Here is a 21,052-nt window from a genome sequence, read left to right as displayed (position 1 = left end):
TTATGCTTTCCCATGTATTTGTATAAGGCATTTCTCATTTTCTTTTTTTATAGCATACCAATGGTCATACACTCTTGATTTTAATTTTCTAGTTATACATCCTAAAAAATTCACATGACAAGCATTCTGCTACATACACCACACTGTCTCAGAGTTACAATACTCCTACCTGTCTTAAGGCAAACAAATGAGGGACTTTTGACATGAATTTACATTTTGTGCTTCTATTACAAGAAAACTTCCATGTAGCTTGCACTGGAGAATGATTTTTACCATCTTTAAATGAATTCTTTAGACTCTTAGTCATTTTAATAATGAATATTGGTGTCTCTCCCACTATACTATTGACTATTAGATCCCCAGACAATATACGCCAGTTATTCCTAATTACCTCTTTTATTGCTGGTGTATCAAGGGTAGGAGTCAATATTTAACCCATATTGAACTGTGAAGTCTCTTCCATCTCTTGAGTATTTTCATTATTTTTCAAATACTGAGTAACTGGCTTATATAAATCTTCCCTGTGTGTTACTTCCTACTCCTTTTCAATATGATCTAATAGTGAATCAGTTTATCCTTTTTCTTTAAACTTCATTTTCGGGGACATCAACTCAATCTTAAAGTCTTCTTTAAGAGATGACAACCTACTTACTCTTACCATTTGGCCCTTCATTATATTTCTTTTTAAGTATGTGGAATGCATACTACTAAAATTGAATAAGCTATTACTTGATAGTTATTTTTTTTGTCCAATGAAGTAATAATTCTTTCATTACGAAGGGACTTTCTTAACTGAATGTCCAAAAATACCACATCTGTTTTATTATAACTGAAGGTAAATTAAAAAAAACAGTGGTCCCCATTCAAATAATCCTTAAAACTATTTAACAAATCAAATATTCCTGACCAAACCATCAATATATATGTCATCAATAAAGGGTAGATATTTTTTTGAGAAAACTCAAAAAGACACTATCATACAAAATAAATCCTCCCAGTGTCCCAAAACTATGTTGGAGTAGCTTGGGGCCATAGCCACAACCGTAGCTACTCCTTGTGAATGTGGATAATATTCTTTCCCAAATATAAAAGAATTATGTTTCAGTACTAATTCTAAAGAGCATATACATTCCAAATGTCTCAGTAAAAACATTGTCCTGTCATATACTCTTTAAACTTAACCAAACCTCGATCAATAGGAATAACTGTATATAGACTAGAAATATCAACTATGACCAAACAATCTTCTGCATTAATTTATATTTCACTGAGTTTAACTATACATTCTGAGAAGTCTATTACAAAGGATTTAATATTCTTTACAACAGGCTTCAATTTATGCTCTACATATTGAGCTAAAGGGCTCTGTCTTGGAACTTCTTGCAGATACAACCGGTCTCAAAAGTGGATTGTTTACATTTTTATGTGATTTTGGAATACCAAAAATTATTCCCAGTCTAGGAAAGGGGACACTAAAAACGTCTTTTAATTTTTCATCGATCCACCTTTTTTCAAATAACCAATTGATGCAGGAATCTAGGTCTTTATAACCAGCATTGATTGTTTCATTGTCTACTTTTTTATAAAAATTAGTACTGCTTAACATCTCATTGTTTTCATAGAAGGTAGTATCCATTATTATTAATGATTCTTCCTAATTAGATTTTGTTATTCTGCTAGAGATGCCCCTGCTTAAATTATACAAGACTTACCTTTCTTTTTTTGTTAAACTGAAATATTTTCTATTACATGGCCACAATAAAACTTTCCATACTTCCTTCTCAGATACTTATTCAAAACAGTCAATAACATTACATAATGGTGGAATATATATGCTAGGTTTTGTCAAAACATTATTACTCTGAACAGTATTAATATTACTGTTCTTAAAATGCACTGCCAAACTTAAACTTTCTTGAAAAAGGCTTAACATAGGTTATAGCATCTAAGAACCACAAAAAATGAAGATTAGTGCCAAAATAAACTGTAAACTCCACAAAAAGCACTTGGAAAGGTCCCTTTAAGAAACAAGCAGCGCAACAATGGGAAGAAGGCGTTATTAAAACAACAGATGCAGCACTCCGCACATAAATGCTTTAACAGGATCACCAGCGTTTTCAGATCATACACCAATAACTAAAATAAAAACATGGGGTAATCAAAAAAAAATGAGACACTGGCTCTTTCCCACCTATCTGTTGAAAAGAGAGAAATTTAAGGAATGGGTAGTGGAAATTATTCGGGAGCAATTAGAGAAGATAGAAATTTCTTCTGAAAATATAGCTAGGGAGTGGGATAAAATTAAAGAAGAGTTTAAAAATAGGGTGGAAATAAAAGAAAGGGAGAGATGGTTAAGAAGTAACAATAATGACAAATGTTAAAGTATTACAGAATATGGGGAATTTCAAAGAACAAGAAGAGGAACAACTGCAGAATGCTAAACAGAAAATAAAAGGTTTCCTTGATAATATGCATGAGTTGAGAAAGATTGCTGTTAAGCAACTGCTTCTTTTTTTTTTGATAATAACTCTAGAGCACAAAACTTTTAGCACAATGAGTCAGGTAACAAAAAGTACAAAAGGCTGTTGCCAAACTTAGGACGTTAACAAGAATCCTGTAGCAGTATTAGAAATATTTTGGAAATTCTATGAAAGTCTGTATAAGGCAGAGAAATATGGAAATTGAGGAAATGTAGAAATGGAAATGTTTATTGAAAAATTAAATGCCAAGGTTAGAGGTAGATGAGGCTCAATTACTAACAGGTAGGATAGGAAGGGATAAAAATGGCTATGTATAACCAATCTACAGGAAAGTCCACAGGAATAGATGGTATTCCTGTGGAAGGGTGGAAGCTAGGAGGGAAAAAAACTGATACAGATCTGAAAAGTTGTACCAGTATTTTATGAGGAGGAGAATGACCAACATCCTCAAAGAAACCAGTAATAGCTGTAATACCTAAAGAGGGTAAAGGCTAGACCCAACTTCATAGAGACCCATTTCAGTACTAAACCATTATTATTAAGTGTTCATATCTATAATGGGTAAAATAATGGCAAAAGTAATGCCAATATTTTTTTCAGTAAACATCTTTATTAAATTATTACATATGACATAGGCAATCTTACATTTATATAAATGAAAAAAATAAACAACATTGACACCACTTTAATTGTAAAAAATTATACATTACAGATGCCAGTGAAACAACTGTAGTTGCAAACATTATACATCTTTTATAATCTATCCAGTCATTGTCAATTAAGCATTATATGGGTCATTCAAATCTTGCCTCTTAAACCTTGTTTCTTCTGTGCATATATTGTTTCCACAATTCCCATTTTTTTCTATGTAGTTTGCGCTGTCCCTTTTCTAAAGATCCCAATTCCAGTTGTTTTATCTCTGTTACTATATTCACTACTTCTAGTAAAGTTGGTCTAGACTTTAATTTCCATTTTCTAGTAATTGTTTTTTGGCAGCCACTATAATTACACTCAGCAAGGCTTTACTATGTCTAGGCAATTCCGATTATGTATCATAGCTCAAAAAAGTCATCTGCCCAATCAGTCCAATCTGCTCACCCAGCATCTCCAACAGAGCAGTTCCCAGAGAACCCCGAAAGTCTGCCAGCTCATTACAGTCTCAAAAAATAAGTTCCTTGCCCATCACACCTCCAACATTTGCTATCCATCAGAGGATAAATTCTTTGGAGTCTACTTGAGGTATAAAAATACCTATGTAAACACTTCCAGGCAAAGATCCTAAATCTTCTAGACTTTGTTGCATATTTGGGAGATAAACATATATCCCCCCATTGTCTCTTTCTGAAATGCTTATCCAGTCTCTCTTCTCAACCTTTTCTAAGCTCCTCTGATTGTTTCTTATAATTACCATGCAGTATTTTATATGCTTTACTAATTATTCCTTTTTTAATGGCAGCTTCTGTTCTAGGTTCTATTAAAAACTCTACCAGTGTTTGGTCTTTCATTTAGGACCCCCCTATTTCTTTCTCTTTGCCTATACTCTGATATAAATTCTTGATAGGGAAGAAAATCTCTAACCTGCAGTCCAAATAAATTCCTGGCCTCTTTTCATTTTATTCCCTTTCCCTTTCTAGTTATTTGCTCCCAATACCTTGGTTCCTTTTCCAGTTTTCTCCAATGAATTCCAGTCCCCTCTTGCCTATTATCTGTATCTCTAACCACGGTCATCCCTATTGGCACTTTTCTGCATACTTGTGCTGGTTTAGTTCTTAGAATACTCCTTGCTGTTTTTTGAATATAATACTCTGTATGATTTTTGTTCTCCTTAAGACTCTGCATCCAAAATCCGAATCTCTCCTTATTTCTTGAACTTCCCACCTGTATCATCATCATTCCATTCCACTTTGAATTATAGTTGTCTGCTTATGCTATGTATAAGAGCCTTAACTGTGTTGCTCTAAAATACTCCCTCAAATTGGGTAGTCCTGGTCTGCCTTGTTCTATTGGTAGAATCAGCTTATCCCACTTGACCCTTGCTGTCCTCTCTTCCCAGATAAAATCCTTCAACTCTTTTTTAATTGCTATCTACAGCTTCTCCTCTGGTTGATAAAAAATATGTCTGACCTGTGTATAAGACTAAAGAGACTGAAAATATTTTAATTGCTTGTGTCTTAATATCCATATCTGTATAACAAAGCTTCCAGTTTCTCAGTGTTTGTATTAGCTTCTGTTTAGTCTCTTCCCATGTATCCTTAGCTACCGCAACAGAGTCATTTGTAATCCGTACTCCTAAATATTTCATTCTATCATGTTGTCATAAATATAGATATTGTTGGACCAATTAGTGTGTAGGTACATAATTTACTGCTATTGCCTTTGTTTTAACCTCATTAATTCTGTATCCAAAAAAGATCTGAAACTCTCTTAAAATGTTCCACAACACTGTAAAGTCCCTTTCTGGTTTTGTCAGGTATAAAATAATATCATCTGCAAATAGAGCCAGCTTTTCCCGACTACCATACCAATTATATCCTTGAATTTATGAGTCCTTATTTTCTTTGCCAATGGTTCTAAATATAATGCAAACAACAAAAAAGAAAGCAGACAACCCTGCCTGGTTCCTGTACTCAAGCATAAGTTATCAGAAAAGACCCCGCCCACTTTACTTTTCACCTCAGATCCTTTATATATGCTATAATCAACTTTATAATTGTATAAGGGAAAGCAAATGCTTCCATTGCCCTGTTCATGAAATCCCAGACTACTCTATCAAATGCTTTCTCGGCATCAAGACCCACGAATAACAGTGGTATTTTCTTACACTCTGCTTCCCTCAGGATCACCAATGTTCTGTTAATATAGTCAAATGTTTGCCTCCCCCACACAAAACCACACTGATCCATATCAATTTTGGTATCACGTTTGCCATTCTTTTAGCCATTATAGACATAAACACTTTATAATCATGGTTTAGTATTAAAATGGGCCTGTATGATGCTGGACCTGATGGATCTTTACCCTCTTTCGGTATTATCATTACCACTGCCTTCTTCCTGAATGCTGGCACTTCTCTTCCTCTTAAAATACTGTTAAACAAAACCTTCCAGATCTTTATCAGTTTTTTCCCTCCTAGCTTCCAAACTTCCACAGGAATACCATCTATTCCTGGGGGCTTTCCTGTAGATTGGTTATACATAGCCATTTTTATCTCATCTCTTGCTATCCTGTTAGTTATTGAGCCTCATCTACCTCTAACATTGGCATATTTAATTCCTCCATAAACATTTCCATTTGTACCTTTTCTTGATTTCCATATTTCTCTGCTTCATAACATTTTCAATATATTTCAAATACTTCAACAGAATCTCTTGCTATCCTCCTTGTTATAGGCTCCTTAAGCTTGGTGACAGCCCTTTCATTATGCTAACAATTTTTTTTTGTGCTCTAGAATTATTATCAGAAAACAGTTGCTTAACAGCAATCTTTCTAAACTTGTGCATATTATCGTGGTAATCCCTTATTTTCTGTTTAGCATTCTGTAGTTGCTCCTTTTCTTGTTCTGAGAGATTCCTCCTATTTTGCAATACTTTAACAATTGTCAGTACCTCTAAATAATTCTTGTTACTTCTTAGCCATATCTCCCTTTCCTTTATTTCCACCCAAGTTTTAAAGTCCATTTTAATTTTATCCTACTCCCTAGCTATATTTTCAAAGGAAATGTCTATCTTCTCTAGTAGCTCCTGAATTAACTCCTAAACCCATTCCTTAAAGTCGTCTCTTTTCAGCCAATAGGTGAGAAAGCTCCAGTGTCTCATTTTTATATCATTATCTTGCATTTTTATTTTAGTTATTATTGGCGCATGATCTGAAATAGTTATTGGGTGTGTTTCAAGACCATGAATTAAATGCACATGTTCCTGTGAGATATAAATTCTGTGTAGCCTAGTCTATTTTTGTATCTTGGAGAATAATATGTAAATTCACTCCGAACTCCTAGTACTGAATTCACATCTTCCATGCCAAACATTTTCATAAAATTCTTCAAAAATCTACCCTCCTTTGTTATATTTTCCCTTCTAGGCCCACCAGACACATCTTTACTGTTGCAAACCAAATTCCAGTCCCCACCTATAAGTAATATTCCTTCCAGAAAGCTGATTATTTCTCCCAGAATTTTATTAAGCTCTATTATAGCAGTTTTAGGTGGAATGTAAACGCATACCAGTGTAATCCTCCTCCCTTGCCAGTAGCTACTTAGTACTATATATCTTCCATTATTATCTTTTTTCCCTCTTCTATCACTGTTGGAGCTCCTCTTGCAATTAAAACAAGTACTCCTCTTTTTCTTTACCCAAGATATTCCACTGAATAACCATTATGAAAACCTTTCTTTATCAAATTCACATGTTCAGTTTTTTCCAACTGTGTCTCCTGTATCATAGCTATTTGCACTCTACATTTTTTATACAGTTCATTAGTCTTTCTTTTTTATATTTATTTGTCAGACCATTCAGATTGAAAGACATTACAGAAAAGGCCATTTTCTTATATAGTTATTATTACCACCTTTTATGTATAACTGCTTTTTTGTTAAATGTCTAGTTCCAGCTTTTATGTTACATGCATATGCTGTTTGCACGTTGGCATTTTATACAGTTTTTTTTGTCACATCCTTTTGAGCCTGTGCCACATATTACATAACTTTTTTGGAAAGCCCTCAAACAGAAGAAACAAACCCCCCAACCCCCTCTAAATTCTATTAACGTAATAATAATAATACACAAAACTATGTATATCTTCAAATATTGAAGTTTTTGTTCCTAATAATAACAAAAGTTCTAAGTTGATAGTCACAGACAGGCTAGAGTTAACCGAAAAGAAAGGTGAGTCATGCTAAGATGTCAGATGCCTGTGCTATTAGCAAGTGCTGTTTGATTTTATCTATCTTTATAGCTCTTCCAACTGAGAAAACACTTGAATGCTTTCAGTAAACACTTTCTCCAAGCCATTTCTCTTTATGAAATTGTCTTCTAGTGGCATGCAAACCAGACACAGAACTGCCAGGGGCACATTGTTTACCATAAAGAAGCCTTATAATATTCAATATTCTTTTTCATTTACATGCTTTGTAATAAACTTGTTACTGGATAATGCCTATGGTCTTAACCCAGTCATTTCCCTATGCAAGCTTGGGAAAAAGCACACTGATTTTTCTTTTGCCATACTCTTTTAACCAGCCCTTTCCTCTCTCCCCCACATCTCCTCTCTCCTTCTTTTTTACATTGCAGTACCTATATTTCATAAAACTGAGCAAAGGAAAAAAAGAAGGATGAAAAAGAAAAAAAAAACAAAAGCACCTGTTTATATTAGTATGTCCGCTGCATTAAAACATTGAGAAAACTTTACTTCAAGTCTAATTGGTGTTGTCTTATCTTTAAAGCCTTCCCTGCTGGGAAAACCCTTGATTGCTTTCAGAGAACATTATGTCCTAGCCAATTTCTCTTTTCTTTTTTTTTATTTTCCCTCAGTCAATCCTCTTCCACCAGACTGTCTCCAGTTTCTCTTTATCAGATTGTCTCCATGTAGACATGAGAACCAGACAGACAGTTTCTCGTTATCAAGTTGTTTCCATGGAAACATAAAGACTAGCTGCAGAATTGCTACCAAATATATATGCATTTGCTGGAGAAAAGCCTCATAATATTCAATATTTTTTTTCATTTACTTGCTCTCTCGTAAAAGTAATCCATCTAAGGTCCTTAATACAGTCATTTCCCCATGCAAGAATGAAAAAAGCACATAATTTTTTTTAACTTTGTTATGCCTTTTAACCAGGCTTTGTTACACTGCATTGCTTATATTTCTCAAAACTGTACAAGAAGAGAGAAAATGGGAGAAAAAGAAAAACAGCAGCACCTGTTTGTAATCCCCATTACACTTAAAAATAACATGCAAAGAAAACCATACACCACAAATACAGTACTATTCATAAAAGAAAATGTTTTCCTTACTTACAGTTAGCTTTTTCACCTCTCTTCCCCTCCCCAAAGCATTTTTCCAGACATTAATGACATGAAGTAGGGCATATACTTTACAGTCCCCCACAAACCCAAGAAATTTTGAAAAAGTCCAATAGTTCCATATTTTCTTGTTCTGCTATATTTTTGCAAATATAATTATTGCATTATAATCCCACATTGAGTTACTGGTTTTATTACTGCTCTTCTCTATCACCCAAATCCTGTCTTTGCTTCATTTTCAATGTACTCTCAATTCTTCTAGTCATCTCTCATGCTCTATTCCTTCCCTCCAACATTTTCTGTTGAAAGACTGGAAAAGGTTTCACAGGTACAGTCTCTCTGCATTTTTGTTACCAGAAGAACAAGAAGTAGAATCTCCTTCTGTTTCACAGCTCAATTTTTGTTGGGCAGAATTTTGTATTTCCTCCTTAGCATGCACTTCATCAAAAAATGATTTGTCCCTCCAGGGAAGAATACTTTAAAGACAGCTGAATACAGCAGTTTGAAACTCATTCCTACTTTTTGACATTCCCCAAATAGTGGAATAAATTTACTCTTCTGCCTGGTGTACAATGAGTAATAATTCTCCACAAACACTCTGCTTTCTCCCACTTTTAGTATTTTGTCCCTCTGCCACAGTTTTGTCAGAATCAACTCCTTCTACTGGTACTATTCCACCTTTACTATTAAAGGTGTAGGTGCTTTCATATAGCTAAGTTTGGAGAATGCACATGATGTGCCCTTTCAACTAACAACTCCTGCTGTGGAATACCAGTCCTGTTGCTTGTTTGTGCTTTCATAAAATTAATGCAGTCTGTTATTTCCAGCTTCTCCGGTATAGCTAAAAATCTCAGGTTTTGCCTACATCCTCTGATCTCTAATTCTATTATTATTTGAAACATCTCTTCCTGAGCAGTCTCATATTCAACCAGCCTTTTCTTCATTTTGACATCTGATTTTTGCAGCTTTAGCATCTCATCTGAATATCTGTTTAAAGCTTTTTCCATTTTTCCAGCCTTTTGTTGCTTGTGTTGATATAATCCATCAGTGTTTTGTTTAGTTTAACCATGTCTGTATGCAGTTGTCTTATATCTTCCTGTAGGTTATTGGAATTCATGTCTGAAGGTTGCATTACTTTTTGCTGAACAGCTATAGAACTGTCCCCACTTGGTGTTTCTTCCTCACTTTTTGTAGCTGATTTTTTCCAGGTCTTATGTGTTTCTTTATTCCTGACATCTAGACAGTGCACTTAATAGCCAGTTACTGAGATTTACCCATAAATGCAAGTCTACTGGCCTTCTCTGCTGAGTTTCTGTTTTCACACTGGGAGAGATAGAAACAAGCTGTTACTCAGTGTGAAGCCATCTTGGAAGTCCCCAAATAATGCCAAAATTTACAGATATGGATTAATGTAGTTTTGTGGACTGGAGGCAAACATCTGACAGCATTAAGAGAACACAGATGATCCAGGGGGGAACCAAATGTAAGAAAATACCAGTGTTGGTGTGTCTTGATGCGGAGAAATCATTTGACAGAGTAGGCTGGGACTTTATGAGCAAGGCAATGAAAGCATTTGCATTTCCTAAAAAAATATATAAGCTTGATTAGGAGGCTGTATGAGGGATCAGAGATGAAAATTAAAGTGGTTGAGGTCCTCCTGAATAATCTCGTCTTGAGCAGAGGAAACAGACAGGGGTGTCCTGTTTACCTTTTTTTTATTTACATTATATTTAGAACCACTGACAAAGAAAATAAGGGACTCAGAAATTGAAGGATATAATTGGTATGGTAGTCAATTAAAGCTGGCTTTATTTGCAAATGATATAATTTTATGCCTGATGAAACCAGAAACAGACATTACAGTGTTGTGGAACATTTTGAGACCGTTTCAATTCTTTTTGGGATACAAAATTAATGAAGCTAAAACAAAGGCAATAGTGGTAAATTATGTGCCCACATATGAATTTGTTCAGCAATATCTATGTGTTGTGTGTGTGTGTGTGTGTGTGTGTGTGTGTGTGTGTGTGTGTGTGTGTGTGTGTGCGCGTGTGCGCGTGTGTGTGTGTGTGTGTGTGTGTGTATATATATATATATATATATATATATATATATATATATATATATATATATAGGGACATGATAAAATAAACTATTTAAGAGTATGGATTAAAAATGATTCTGGTGTGGCAGCTAAGGATATGTGGGAAGAGACTGAACAAAAGTTAATACAAAAACTGAGAAAATGGAAGCTTTGTTATATGGATATGGATAGTAAGATATAAGCAAGTTTTTAGTCCCATTAGTCTTATACACAAGTCAGGCATATTATTATCAACCAATGGAGAAATTGTGGATAGCAATTAATAAAAAACTGAAGGACTTTATCTGGGAGGGGAAGACAACAAGAGTAAAGTGGGATATGCTGATTCATCCAGTATAGCAGGGCAGACTGGGATTACCTGATCTGAAGGGGTATTTTAGAGCTACACAGTTAAGACTCCTATACATAGCACAAGCAGAAAACTATAATTAAAAGTGAAAAGGGATAATATTGAAATGTGGGGGGAGCTCAAGAAACAAGGAGAGACTGGGGTTTTGGATGCAGGCCTTTAAGGAGAACAACAGTAATCATACAGAATATTATATCTATAAAGTAGCAGAAAGTATCATAAGGACTAAGCCAGCATGGGACAGGAGAAAGTAGTCTGCTGATAAGGATGACTGCAATTAGGGATATAGACAATAGGAAAGAGGGGGCTGGAATTTATTGGAGAAAACTGGCAATGGAACCCAGGTATAAGATGCCAAGAATTTTTCTGGATTGCAGGTTAGAGATTGCCTTCCCTATCAAGGATTGATATCAGAATATAAACAAACAGAAAGAAATGGGGGGGGGGTCCTAAATGAAAGACCAGCACTGGTAGCATTTTAGTAGAATCTAGAACAGAAGCTGCCATTAAAAAAGGAATAATTAATTAGTAGAGCATATGAAATACTGTTTGATAACTATAAGAATCAATCAGAGGAGGTTAGAAAGGATTGGGAAGACAGATTGGATAAGCAATTCACAAAGAAAGAGTGGGAGGATATATGTATGTATGATTTGGGTTATTGAGGAAAATTGCTTCGTATGGATAGGGAGCCTGTTCCAGAGTTGGGGTAGTCTCTGGGAGACATACCTGTCTCTCCAGCAGGTCCTATTTATATCACAGGCAAGGTTTAAGTCTTTAGAATTGGTAATTCTGTACTGTTTTTTTCTGTGGATATGCAGGACGTCCATCAGAGTGTGGTCTGAGAATGTCCTGTATGCCAGGCATAGATCCCCCCTCAAAAGCCTGTAGGAGACAGCATACAGGGATTGGGCCTTGAGGCTGGCTGCATACCACATTTTACTTATCCCCTGTATTCTTTTAGTGAGGTACCTCTGTGGACCTTCCAATTGTTGGCTATGCCTTCTTAGGTACATACTAAAGGGGGCACTGTACTCAATGATAGGTCTGATGAATGCTGAATACAGTGGAACAATTACTTCCTTGATCTTGGATGCCATACCTTTGTTATTGTGTTGTGCAACATAGAATGATTTCCTCACTACTGTAGACACATGATGGTCAAATGCTAGATTACTATCTATATTTGCCCCTAAGTTCCTGACTATTGGGTCAGTTCTAAGGGGTGTTTTGTCAATATGATACTTACCAGGGGTGGATGACTTCCCAAAGGATACTATTACGCATTTCTTGACATTTAGTTTTAGTCCATAGTTCTGACACCAGTTCTTTGTCTGTGTCAGCCCTTCCTGGAGAACATTTGTGTCAGTGTGGGATTCAATGACAGCTACTAATTTGCAATCATCAGCAAATTTAGTCAGCCAGAGACCATTGACATTGACCTTGACTTCAGAGACGTAAATGGCAACAAGGAGCGGTTCAAGGACCAATCCCTGAGGGACTCCACTTGTGACTTGCCTCTTTGTAGAGGTGTACTCCCCATTTCTAACTTTCTGGATCCTATCTGTGAGCCAGTTGGCTATCCAATGGGTGACATACGGGCTTGTACCTAACCTCCTGAGTTTGTCAACAATGCCTGAGTAGGGTATTGGGTCAGGTGCCTTGGCCAGGTCAAGGCAGGCAGTGTGAACTATTTTGCCCTCATCCATTGCTTTGGTGACCTTCTCAAAGAAGTCCACCAGGTTGAATAGGCATGACCTTCCCTTTATGAAATGAAATTGGGTGGGGTCCAGTGTCTCTAGGTTTACTATATCACTATTGATCATTTCCATGATAATTCTTTCCAAGGCTTAACATATAAAACTAGTGAGACTTATGGGTCAGTAGTTTCCATGATCTGTAGATGGCCCCAGCCTTTGTGCAGAGGGATAACTTTTGCTGTTCACCATTCATTAGGCACAAAGCTTGTTTGGAGACTACAGTTGAATAGCAATTCCAGACAGCCTGATAAGTCATGTTTCATACTAATTATAAGACATCCTGGGATATTGTCTGGGCCCATTGATGCAGTGTTCTTGGCCTTAGAGAGAGCATGAAGGACCTGTTCCCTAGTGATAGCAGGGGGATTTATATTTGATGGTATTTCCTGAGAGCATGTTGGGGGGGGGGGCGGTAAAGTTGGAGCTGAATTTATCAGCCAGTAGGTTTGCTATATCTTCTGGCTCAGTATAGATGGCTCCAATTATAATGAGATCTGCACACAATTGTGTATTGCCTTTCAGCTTGTGGACATAGCTAAAGAATGCCTTCTGGTTGTCCTTGTCCTGGGAGGCCAAATTTACATCAGATTTGGCTTGGGTACACTTTATTTGTCCTCCAAGTTGTTTGTTTAGTTTGATGAGAGTGCTTTTATCCAGCTGGGTGCTGCATCTCCTAATTTTTGCCATGATTTTCTTTCTTGTGTTATACAGCCTATTGATTTTGTGATTCCACCAGGGTTGCTTATTTCTGGAGTTAGTTCTGTACTTTTTCCTGATGGGCACAGCTGCCTCTATGCATTTATTAACATGCTTGTACAAGGTTTCTGTGAACAGTTATGCATAGGCAGCAGTGTTCTCAGGGTTTATGGGGCTTCAAGTTTTGCCAGGTTATCACTTAATAGCAGGAAATTAGCCTTAGAGTAGTTCCTGAATATTCTAGGTTTAGCTGGGGGTTCAGGCTTTATTTTAAATTCAAAGGACACCATTTTGTGGTCTCACCTTACCAGGGAAGACATTACAGTAGGGCGTGTGCAGCACTCTCCTATATTAGTGAAGACCAGATCCAGTATGGTTGCACCCCGGTTGGTCGATTGACAATCTGGTCCAGGGAGTTTGTGTTTACAAAATCCAGGAATCTCCGAGCCTGTACATTACCTGTCATATAGGATTCCCAGTTGTTAATATTACCATGAATATGGTATTGGGTTGGATGGTGAGTGTTTCCAATAAGTTTAAATACGTGGTATGGGTTTCCTTGGTCATGGGGGGAACTATAGCTTCAAGGAAGTGGTATTGGATTTTGCCTATGATAATTTAAACATGGAGCAGCTCCAGTGCATTGTCCTTTTTGACCAGCCTTGAGGTATATTTATTTTTGATGTAAATTGAGACACCTCCACCTTTAATCACTGTCTGTGTAGTACTTGGTCTAAATATGTAGAAGGCATTATAGCCTTGCACTGTTGGTGTGCTGTCCATGGCTTTAACCAAGTCTCAGTGACCGCACAGATGTCAGCATTCTCTAGGACAAAGAGAGCTTCTAGGGAGTGGAGTTTTTTGTTTAGACTCCTAGCATTGAGCAGTAATACCTTTAAATTTTCTTGGTTTTGATTTGCTATGTCAGAAGTCCTTTCAGTTTGGAATTGCCTAAAAAAGGTACTATGGGGAAAGACAATGTTTTAGCCAGTATTAGAAAGACTACAGGGGAGAGGTACAGACCATCCCTGGCAAAGCAGTATGGTCTGTTGACCATCTCCTTCCATGCTGACAAATATTGCACCCCTTAGAATGACACTAGAGACTAAGCCATTTATTCATTAAGTCAGTCATCTTTTGTTCGTATTGTGGCATCATCCTTGGAGAAGGTAAAATTCTGCTCAATGCTAGGCTCATACCAGCTGAGACACATATTTCGAGAGATCCATGATGTCTCTCTTCATATAGTCTAGGGTGGTACCTCTCAGGTCATTTACTCCCACATGTGCTATGACTGAGTCATACTGATACTTGTGGTCCAATGAACTAAGTGCATGTGTAGTGTGGCAGATCCTAGCCCCTGATAAGTAACTGACCAGTTCAGCCTGGTGAAAGGGTCATGAGTGTGACTCACGATGGAGTCTCCAATGACCAGAATGTTGGATTGTGTAGTGGCTTGCCTTATGGGCTTAGAAGTAGAGGCTCCATGAGATGTGGCTGCATGTGTTGATGTGGGTATTGTTTTGAAAGAGTGCATTTGGAGCTGTTGAGGGTATTTGTTATGTATACTTCACCTCAGAGGTCTTTGGGATTTAGGAAGTAAACATTTAAGTGCCTCAACATATGTGGGTCTATATGTCTGCTTTGAATTGTGTGTGATGGATGCAGTGTGTGTGTACTACTAACAACCTTATTGACATTAGGAGCACTTTTATGTGAGAGCTTTGCCACCAGTGACATTGTGTAAATACATCTCTCACATGTCCTATTAGTTTGTTTGAGAATTAACTGGCTGTCAGTAAACACAAGGCAATTTCTACATTGCCTCAGGGTGCCCATATCAACCAAGCTGGTAAAGGAGATAGTGGGAAAGTTCATATCCATGACAACAGGCCATTTTTTATTGATTAGATAGTTGGAGTAAGAATATAAAGCAATGTCATGAGTATCTGATTTGCAGCTCTGGGGTCAGTGCTTGTCACTGCAAACTAGCTGTCCTGTGTGCAACTAGGTATTAATGAAATTTCAGTTGTGCTTTTACAGGAAAAATGTCACTCAAGGTGTCTGTGTCTGTACACAGCATGGTCAAACACTTGTGGGGAAAGTAATATGTAGACCCTGAAAATTTAGTGATGAAGTATTTAGGCAGATATTCTGAAGTTAGAAACAAATCAAGCAGTACTTAATGAAAAATAAGTAGCTTGTCAAAAATTATGAAAAGAGGGGTGCAGCTTGAATGACTACTGCCTGGCTACTACTAGTGATAGTCTCATCACAGTTTCACTCTGCTGGGATGCAATGCTCCTTTGCTTCTTCTCTCACCAGAAGCAAAACATTAGCACCAATCCCAAGATGAGAAGCAGGCCACAGCCTATTTGGTGATCCACAGTCTTGTCCCAGATGAAGCAAGGGTCTGTAGGCTTGTTGTAGCATTTTCCCTGGTAGATGCCTTGAAGAGCAACCAGATCAATCAGGAACATCAAGCACAGACACTCGATGCCCAACCAGAAACAGGAATCAATGCACTCTGCTCCTTCTCTCATCAGGAGTAGAATATAAGTACAAATTCCAAGCTGTCACATATGAAGCAGTTATTAGGCTTTCTGGTGATCAGCAGTCTCCAGGAAATAAAATCATTGTGCTCCTTCTTTCATCAGCAGAAAAGAGAAGCAAAAATCCCAAGATGACTGCTGAGAGGCAGAATGTGGGCTCTCCAATAACTAGTGGACTTGCAATAGATGTTTAAAGGTAAGATGAAAAAATTAGCTAATATCCTAAGCACTCCAGTGTGTACTAGGCAGTTAGATATATTCAAAAGGTAGTAACTTAAGCTTTAGCTGTCTAAGTGGAGAGCCACTATTTTTAAAAGAGCAAGACAGATTGAAAAGTGGTGGGCACTTTTGTATTCTGGTTCTATGTAATACAGTGGGATGGTCAATAACTGTAAATAGTTGAAGGGGAGTGATTTCACAAAAATGATAATTTTGTGCTTACAACAGCCAGTGAAAGGGGAGAGGGAATGAGATATGCGGTCAAATTAACATAAGGGGCAGGCAACTAGAAATCTAAGTGCAAAACAGGAACAGGGTGGGGGTGGGAAACATTTAAAAAAATTCTGTGTGACTCACAAGAAACAAAGCTGTGGTTTCTTTCCAAATTTTGATATGAAATTAAAAACAGAATACAAGTAAAACACAGTGTAAAGAAAAGTATACACAGTATACAAAATAGAAAGCAAAAAAAGTAATACAAAATTCATGAAAGTAAAAGCAAACTAACCTTTCCCTCAGAGCAAGTTGTGGCAGAGTTTGGGTGAGCTTTTACAGTAAAGCTTTGAAATGTTTTATTTTACCCCTTAAATAGAAGGTTTAGTTCTTAGCTCCAGTCCCTCAGTTCACAGACAATTAACCTTAATTGACCTGTTCTAACTTCTGTGTAATTCCTTATTGACCTGTTCTAATTTCTGTGTGACTCATACGAGACACAGCCATGGTCTCTTTCCAAGTTTTAATGTGCAATTAAAAACAGAATACAAGCAAAACACAGTGTAAAGAAAACAAATCACAATATACAAAACAGAAGAAGGCAATAAAGTAATACAAAATACAAGAAAGTAAAAACAAACTAACCTTTCCCTCACAGCAAGTTGTGGCAGAATCTGGGTGAACTTTTCAAGTAAAGATATTTTTATACCCCAAGTAGACTCCAGAGATTTATTTTTCAGGTAGACAGCAAATGGAGGTGTGATGGGGAAGAAAGAGATAATTGGGAACATATTTTCTGGGAGTGTGGTGAGTTGGCGAACTTTAAATATTCCCTGCAGGATGCACTGTTGGAGATGCTGGGTGGGCAGATTTATCTGTCGAGGGAGATGATTCTTCTGAGCTACAATGCAGAATCAGAATTGCTTAGACATGGTAAGGTCTTGCTGTATCTAATTATGGTTGCTGCTAAAAAAGTAATTACTAGAAAATCTAAATCAAATTCTAAACCAACTATACTAGAAGTAGCAAATATAGTAACAGAGATAAAATAACTGGAACTGAGATCTTTAAAAGAGGGTAGGAGCAAACTACATAGAAAAAAATGGGAATTGTGTGAAAAATACAGGGGAGGAATGAGATTTAAAAGAAGGCAAGACTTAAATGAGCTGTGTAATGTTTGACTGAAATTGATTGGGTAGATTAAAAGGGATGTATAATATTTGCAACCGGGGTGTGTCAGTATGGTTTGTGATGTAAAATGTTTGCAACTAGGACTGTGTTGGTGTGATTCATTTTCATTTATATAAATAAATGATTGCCTATGTCGTAAGTGATGGTTTAATAAAGATGTTTCTTGTTTAAAAAAAGGGGCAAAAAAAATCCTGGAAGAAGGCAGTGGTAATGATAATACCTAAAGAAGGTAAAGATCCATCTGATCCAGCTTCATACAGGCCCATTTTGATACTAAACCATGATTATAAAGTGTTTATGTCTATAGTGGCTAAAAGAATGGCAAAAGTGATGCCACAATTGATAGATATGGACAATGTGGTTTGGTGGATTGGAGGCAAACATTTGACAGCATTAACAGAACATAGATGATCCAGAAGGAAGCAAGATATAAGAAAATACCACTGTTGTTGTTGGGTCTTGATGCAGAGAAAACATAAAACAGAGTAAGGTGAAACTTTACGAGCAGGGCAATGGAAGCATTTGCATTCCATGATAAAATTATAAGGTTGATTATGAGAATATATGAGAGATTAAAGGTAAAAATTAAAGTGGATGGGGTCCTCTCTGATAATTTCCGCTTGAGCAAAGGAAACAGGCAGCGGTATCCTCTTTCCCTTTGTTATTTGCATTATTTTTAGAACCATTGGCAAAGAAATAAGGGACTCGGAAATTCAAGGATCTAGTTGGTATAGTATAATGTTAAGAAAAGCTGTCTCTATTTGAAAATTATATTATTTTATACATGACAAAACCAGAAAGGGACATTACAGTGCTGTGGAACATTTTGAGACAGGTTCAGAGCTTTACAGGGTACAAAATTAATGAAGCTAAAACAAAGGCAAAAGTGGTAAATTATGTACCCACACACAAACTGGTTCAACAATATCCATATTTATGAGGACATGATAAAATGAAGTATTTAGGAGTATGGATTAAAAATGATTCTTGTGTGGCAGCTAAGGATATGTGGGAATAGACTAAACAAAGGATAATACAAAAACTGAGAAATTGTAAGCTCTGTTATATGGATATGGATAGTAAGATACAACCAGTTAAATTTTTTTTAGTCCCTTTCGTCTTATACACAGGTCAGGCATATTTTTATCAACTAGAGGAGAAACTGTGGATAGCAGTTTATAAAGAGCTGAAGGATTTTATCTGGGAGAGGAAGATGGCCAGACTGAATTGGGATAAAATGATTCTTCCAATAGAACAAGGCAGATTGGGATTACTCAATTTAAATGGGTATTTCTGAGCTACACAGTTAAGGCTCCTATACATAGCACAAGCAGAAACCTATAATTCAAAGTGGAAAGGGATGATGACGAAACAGGGAGAAAGCTCAAGAAACAAGGAGAGACTGGGGTTTTGGATGCACAGAGAACAATAATCATGCAGAATATTATATTCATAAAGTAGCAGAAAGTATTCTGAGAAGTAAGCCAACACAGGAATGGATAAAGGAGATTCTGCCAATAGGGATGACTGCCATTAGGGATACAGACAATAAGCAAGAGGGGGCTGGAATGTATTAGAGAAAACTGGCAAACAAATTAATGTATTTTGGGCAAATAACTAGACAGGGAAAGGTAATAGAATGGGAAAATGCCAAGAACCTATTTGGACTGCAATTTAGAGATTGCCTTCCCTATCAAGGATTGATATCAGTGTACAGGCAAAGAGAAAGAAATAGGAGGGTCCTAAATGAAAGACCAGCACTGGTAGATATTTTAGTAGAATCTAGAGAAGAAGCTGCTGTTAATAGAAGGAATAATTAGTAAAACACATAAAATATTGCATGATAACTATAAGAATCAATCAGAAGAGGTTAGAAAGGATTGGGAAGAGAGATTGGATAAGCAATTCACAAAGAAACAATGGCGGTGTATGTATGACTTCCAAATATGCAAAAAATCTAGAAGATTTTGGATTTTTGCTTGGAAATGTTTACATAGATATTTTTATACTCCAAGTAAACTCCAGAGAAATTTTACTCAGACAACAAATGTTGGAGGTGTGATGGCGAAGAAAGAAATAACTGGGAACATATTTTCTGGGAGTGTAGTGATTTGGCAGACTTTAAAGATTCCCTGCAGACTACTCTGTCAGGGATACTGGGTGAGCAAATTAGTGTAACTAGGGAAATGATTTTTCTGAGCTATCATATATAATCTGAATTGCCTAGACATAGTAAGGCCTTGGTGAGTCTAATTATGGCGGCTGCCAATAAAACAATTACTATAAAATTGAAATCAAAGTCTAAACCAACTGTACTAGAAGTAGTGAATATAGTAACTGTGATAAAACTGGCATTAGGATCTTTAAAAAGGGGTATTAGCAAATTATATAGGAAAATGGGATGTGTGGGAACAATACATACAGAGATAGTAATGAGGTTTGAAAGAAGGCAGGACTTGAATTAACTATGTAATATCTGACTGACAATGATTGGGTAGATTATAAGTGATGTATAATGTTTGCAAATGGGATTATGTCAATATGGTTTGTGATGTAAAATCCGTGCAGCCGGGATTATGTCAATATGGTTTATTTTCATTTATATAAATGTATGATTGCCTTTGTCATAAATGATAATTTAATAAAGATGTTTCTTGTTTAAAAAAAAACAAACAAACAAAAAAAATTACCATTGTCTTGTTTTCAACATCATCTTGTATCGGAGGTTGCTGTTTTCGTATTTTTAAACACTATTCCATCAGTCTCTATGTTGTTTCCCACATCTGTTTGATGAATGGTCAGCCAAGAAGGTAATATATTCAAAGAGGGAATGTCCATTTATAAACAATTATTTCTTTTATTGAAATTATTACATGAACCAGCTGACTCCCAGTCTTCTCCTTCCCCTTACGTCACATCAATAATTAATATTTATTGATAGAGGTTGGAATTTAATTACAGCCTGAAGCCTGAATTTTTATATGAAAGCATTAACTCTGGTTTTTATCATTTTTATAAATAAAAGTTTCTTCAGTGATCATCATTGGTGTGGAAAGGCACTAATTTTATTTCAATTTTTACTGGTATTATAGTTCAGAACAGCGTCTTCAGCCATTTTATTTTGTTTAGTTCAATGGTGGGTCTGGCAGTCTACACCAGAATGATTTATAGTTCGGTGTTCCCTCTTTGAATGTAAAATACAAAAGTAAGAAACAACAATGTCCCATGCAAGATGATTATGGTAGGACAATGATAAATGGTATATGAGGACATTTTTCTTGTGTCTCCCTAATGTAGAACTTAAGAAGGCCATAAAAAATAAAGACTGAATAATTACAGATGTATATCATCATGGAACTCATAAACAAAGACATTGGTAACCTCTAAACTCTGGATCCCACCCAGTTCGGGTTTGTGAAAGGCAGATCATGCCTCCTGAACCTGATCGACTTCTTTGAGGCAGTCACCAAA

This window comes from Protopterus annectens, chromosome 3.part0 (assembly GCF_019279795.1).
Source record: "Protopterus annectens isolate FY-2018-M chromosome 3.part0, PAN1.0, whole genome shotgun sequence".
Classification (NCBI taxonomy): domain Eukaryota; kingdom Metazoa; phylum Chordata; order Ceratodontiformes; family Protopteridae; genus Protopterus; species Protopterus annectens.
Note: the sequence above shows the minus strand (reverse complement) of the source record.